This window comes from Miscanthus floridulus, chromosome 17 (assembly GCF_019320115.1).
Source record: "Miscanthus floridulus cultivar M001 chromosome 17, ASM1932011v1, whole genome shotgun sequence".
Classification (NCBI taxonomy): domain Eukaryota; kingdom Viridiplantae; phylum Streptophyta; class Magnoliopsida; order Poales; family Poaceae; genus Miscanthus; species Miscanthus floridulus.
Window position 1 is genome coordinate 34,134,814 of NC_089596.1, and position 5,742 is coordinate 34,140,555.

At 39.4% G+C, this 5,742-nt stretch overlaps 1 long non-coding RNA gene across 1 annotated transcript; it reads right to left on the bottom strand.

The window, feature by feature from the left end:
• Positions 1-2,565: 2,565 nt before the first annotated feature.
• On the bottom strand, positions 2,566-3,892 carry LOC136516774 (uncharacterized). The gene is made up of 3 exons (XR_010774124.1): positions 3,766-3,892; positions 3,565-3,681; positions 2,566-2,786 (listed from the first exon to the last, which is right to left on the bottom strand). It is a non-coding gene; the product is annotated as an uncharacterized lncRNA (long non-coding RNA).
• Between the last annotated feature and the right edge of the window lie 1,850 nt (positions 3,893-5,742).

Genomic DNA, 5,742 nt, shown 5'->3' on the forward strand with positions numbered 1-5,742 from the left:
AGAAATCGTTCGCGAAAAAGGACGGCCGAGCGAGGGATGGGTTGGACTCGAAGGAGGCAGACTCACAGTCACACAGAGGTGCTCAATGGCCATTGGCCAACAAGGCCTTGTTTAGATCCCATCAAAATTCTAAGTTTTTCACTTTCTCCATCACATTAATTTTTGGACGTATGCATGGAGTATTAAATGTAGATAAAAAAATAACTAATTACATAGTTTGGTTGTAAATCACGAGACGAATCTTTTAAGCCTAGTTAGTCCATGATCGAACAAAGTTTGTCAAATACAAACGAAACGTGCTACAGTGTCCAGATTGTAAAAATTTGCAATCTAAACAAGGCCCAAGTTTATTTTGATCAAATCATACTATGCGGGAAAGTGTTGTATCTTCACGCAGTGAAACTGTGGAAGTCAAAAGACCGGAAGAAAACATTCATAATTCATGCATGGAGCTAGCTTCTTAAAAACACCGGTTTCTGACATCACATCTGTATTTGTATTATCAAGCGGACGAAGGCCTCCAATTTGGATCTCATCTCATGCCAACACTGTGATGATGGCTTTGTCAAACTCCCTCCATCTTTGGATAAGTCAATTTTCCTATAGTTGTCTTAAAGTTACTTTTTACATTTCATAGAATTTGTAGAAAAGATTTATAACACTAAATTAGTATCATTGGATACGTCATAAAATATATTTTCATAATATGCTCATTTGGTCTTATAAATATTTACACCCTTTTCTAAAAATTCAGTCAAATATAAAAAAATATTTTCAAAGCAACTCTAAGAATCAATTTATTCCAAGACGGGGGAGGCCTCCATTTTGGCATGGACATCAGACAAGCACCAATGCGACAGTCCAATGCCAACAACCTCTTTGGTGATCTCAAACAATGACACTAATAATTATATTCTAAATTATAATTGTTTAAAATATGTTACATTGGTTAAGCTTATGCATTTTGTCGATTTTTTCTCGAAAAAAGCTTATGCATTTTGACTACTTAATACTGGTAGTGTGTTTTCAAGCACTCTATTTTTTTTATAAAACAATACTACCGCACATATAGTTCTTTCATAGATAAAATTCAACATCTTAAGTAAGTGTCATGATGCAGGTTGAAATGACTGTTTATGCGATTGTAGTAACTATTAATTGAGTCTAGCTAAGATCTACAATCCCTTTTTAATAAAATAATAGACAACCAAATAAAAGATTCAAGAAAACATAACCCGTTGATTAAAAATTGAACTAACAACATCTAAAGTTGGAAGTCAAAATATAGATTTATGGTGTCAAAAAAATGTAACAAGAGCTGATATAAGTTAAACTAAGTTTTTAACGAATTACACCTTAAAATCTGTAAAGTTGCTATGCAAAGGGTAAAAACACATATAAGTAATTGGAAAAGTTACTAGAATTGGATAGAGTTTATAGATTATTAGTAATTGGAAAAGCTATTATTAGAACTGGATATGGGTTATATAGTATCTAAATAGGTATTGGGCTAGGGAACGAAGAGCAAGACATTAAAGATAGTCAATTTTGATTAATTATAGGCACTAAATTCATACATAAAACATTTAATCTTTGTGTGATATAACATCGAGGCCATGTTGGAGCAGGGGTGGATGGTCTAGTGCTCTATAATACGGTAGTTTGGCTAGTAATATCTGCAAAAATATGTTATTTCAATAAGAATAGCAATATTATATGAAAATTACTTGTCGCAAACGAAAACATGAAAATGTACACATGAAAGAATGCACATAGTAACATCAATCAATATGATTATATTTCTACGTATTAGTATTGAATTCTCAATCGACAACATTTCTAAACTACCAGCTTATTTTGAATCAGAACCAGTAGTTAATTACATCTGATGTTGTAACACACCTGAAGAAACCACAACAATCCTTTGGAGAATTACCACACCACACTACAACAACGGAGTACGCGGAAGCAAAATCACGCCATCTAGATTAAGCATAAAATTAAGTCTTCAGCAATAACATAACAAAGACATCTTCAAAAATAACCAGCAAACCTCATATGTGTCTATTACAATATAAGGAAAGACTCAGACAACCAACTAATTTATTGTAACAAATATGTGTCAACAAGTGTGCACTCATGCTGCTACTCCCATCCCACCAATCATCCTTGAGCTCATGAACTTGAGATGAGGGAACAAGCGTATGAGTTTTATGGAAAACCTCAGCAAGCAAACTGCCTTAACTGAGCTATTTAAATCCCTATTTGTTTAAGCATCAAATTTAAATAGCATAATAAAAGATACATCAATTGCTTAATAGAAATATAAATATACTTCAAAGTGCAAATGTAAATGTTGCAATGCAATGCAAATGCGAATGATGCAATGCAATGCATGACTTCACTTCTACCCACACGTCCCAAGGAAAGGGAGTGAGGGCTGCAACCACATTGCTGATCAACGTACGTTGTTGTACTGGTACATACCGCACCAATTTGGCTACGGTTTCTTCAAATGCATATCAACGGAAAGAATGCAAATGTAGAAGTTGCCAGGTATCCACTTCATATACTTCATAATTCAATAGTAATATCACAAGATATAAAATCATATACTTCAAGCAAATAACTTTAGATTTCAGATTATATGGCTAGTGTGAGATACTGAAAATTTACTGGAGGCGATTCAAACAACGCAGCCAAAGCATGTGGATCACAATGCCACATTTACTTGCCTTCACCGAAGATCAAGCGAAAGAGCTAGGCACGCTCCGAAGGCAAACCACCTGACCATAAGCCAACCTCAGTACTAACATCATCATACCAACATGTATAAATAACAAATAACACACTAGAACGCCGCCAAACTAGCTGTTCAAGCATTTACTGTTTTGCCACCATTCGTGACAGCAGCACTGTACCTTCTCTTTTTCATAGACGTTAAATCAAACATTCAAAAATTCTCAAGATTTATCAGATGATAGACAACTTCATTATCTACAACTTTGGTATAATAAGATTCGGCATAAGATATCTCCAAAATAGCCTAAACACCCTCTTAATATAACTGAAGTTTTCTGACGATCAGACGAGGACAGTGATATTATAAAATTCATAACTGAAGATATACTAATCCGAAAGTCATGTTGTATAACAATCTGGAAAGATTATGAAAAAACCTACAACTATTGTTCAGACCAAAAGTTCAAATTCGTCCATTATGAGGGACAAAAAATGAATGGAACTAAAACTGTCCAGAATCTCGTCACTGCAAAACAGCCTTCTTAAAACAATGATATCTCCAAAACCACAGAGGCTATTTAGCGTCAAAAGAAAGGTATTTAAGTCCTCTAAAACTTTGTACACAGTAGAAAAAATTATTAAGGCCATTAAGATACCATAAAACAATGATGAACAGCAACTGCACAGTCTGACGGGATTTTCATATCATGGACGAGATTAATTTCGGGATTTCGGAATTACTCCAACTATACCTCCATCTAATTCAATGATTCGATCCACAAAACTTGATCCAAAGAAGTGGACTAGAATTAGGCATCTCACCTAGGGCAACCACAGCGGGCATGGCGATAACCCCCAGCGATCCACTCCTCCCTTCCTTCCTTCGTCTTCTCCACGACGCCATGATCCTAGTCGCTACCACTGGGTTGCCAATTCGATCTACGTCGCAGGTGGTACATCCATCAAGAACAGCCAGGGATCAACAAATTGAGGGGGCAAAACAGAGAGGGGATGATGCCTAACCGATTTTACATGAAAGAACGGCGACGAGACACGACCATCCATCAAGCCCTAGGTCTCTTCTCCTTTTCTCCTCTCCTTCTCTACCTTTCTTCCCCTTTTGCATGATCTGAAATGGGGGCGGCACTAGGAACATGACCAGACCAGGGTTGAGAAAAGGAACGCAACTGGGCTGGCACTGTTGCCCGTTAGTTACTGTAGCAAGCCTTTTTTCTTAAACCTTGCGACAAACAAAACTCCAACATCTGAACCCCAATCAACACGTATGAGTAGTCGAACGGAATGCATTTGACGAGCTCTACGCGATGGTGCTCTGAGTTCATCCATCCGAGCACTATATCAAAAGTCAATTTTTGGCCTCTCTTTAAAAACATGGTCAACCTTAAAAAACTTATTCCATATTAAAATCCGTATTTATGCCAAGTATTTTTGGGTGTTACATTCTCCCCTCTTTATGGAATTCGTCCCCGAATTCATCCAAGCGAAACTACTAACAAAACAAGAATTGAACCACGTGCCAAAAGAAAATCACTTATCAAACTCAAAGAGCTCTGCATACTTCTTGGGCATACGATCCTCTGGCTACCATGGGGCTTCTATCCATGTAGTTTGCTCATAATACCTTGACATATTTGATAGTCCATTTGGACATCACACACTCAGATGACACTAATATTTGCACTGGGTTATATTCAACTGTCAAGTCTTGTTTTATGGTCACTTGCTCAGATTCCATCATCTACTCTGGGTTTTTCAAATATTTCCTCAAGACTGAAACATGAAACACCGAGGTTTACTGTAACACCCTCGGTGTTACGCCCTAAACAAACTACTAAATCATATCATGAGCATCATATTTATGTAATAATGCATGTGATAGAAAGTGTTGATAAATTTCTTGTAGCCTAAAATGACAAATAAAAATGTTAAATGGAAATTTATTCAATAACTCATGTTATGTCAAGTAGCGTGGAAAAAACAATTTTTATTGAGCAAAAATACTATAGAACATGTGTGTGATACTTAAATAAAGTTTGAAGTATAAACTTTGTAGATGACAATGAAATACTTGTTGCCGAAAAATAACATTGGTAGCTAGCATTTCTAATAGCCTAAAAATGAAACTTGAAATCAAATTCAGCTTAAGGACTTAGAAGAATTTAAGTATATATATACAGCAAGACAATGCTATGTTTGGTAATTTATTTTGTGAAATCGAGTTAAGAGATGGTGTCGTGTTTTAGCTCGGGTTGGTAGCCTGATATGCTCTCTTGAGTATGGGGAAGATGGTTTAGGTCCAGAAGCAACCGTTTAGTTGTTATATGCGCTTTAAAATACATGCACGACACAGTTCTCAGGCTGGCTCGCCGGGTGGACGCAGTCACCAAGCTCGGGCGCTCGGTGTCACCGTGCTAGTCGCGCGTGCGCGCGCTGCCACGCGTGGCTGGCCGTGGCTGCCTCTGGACTAGCTATGGCCCTACCGCTGCTGGCCCTGCTGCGTGGAGCCACCGCCGCTGCTGCCTGCCGCCCCCCCCCCCCCCCCGTGCCACGACGAAGCCACTGCTGGCACCATCACCTCATTGTCGTGTCCGCGCACTGCTGCCCTGCCTCGTGTTGCAGCTACCGACGCCACCACGACGTCGTGCTGCGCTGCTGCCGCTCGCTTTGTCACCGCGTGCATGAGGGTTGTCCCGGTTGCGCTCGTGCCGTCGCCTCGCCTTAATGGCGCTACGGCCGCGCAGACCGCGCCCCCACTTGCCTCCCCGTGTGCGCACGTGGTTTGGTGGCATGTCACGTAGCGAGTGCATAGAGACGGTCGTGGGTCTGGCCGACTACGAGCTGCCAAGATGAGGACGGCCAAAGATTGGACCCATCTCCCTCTTTCCCTCTGCTGCCGCCGTCGGAGTCGCGCCAGCACGTTAGACAGCGAGACATCATCCCCAATAAATTCCGCCTGTCTATAGCCCTACCAGTGAGTTC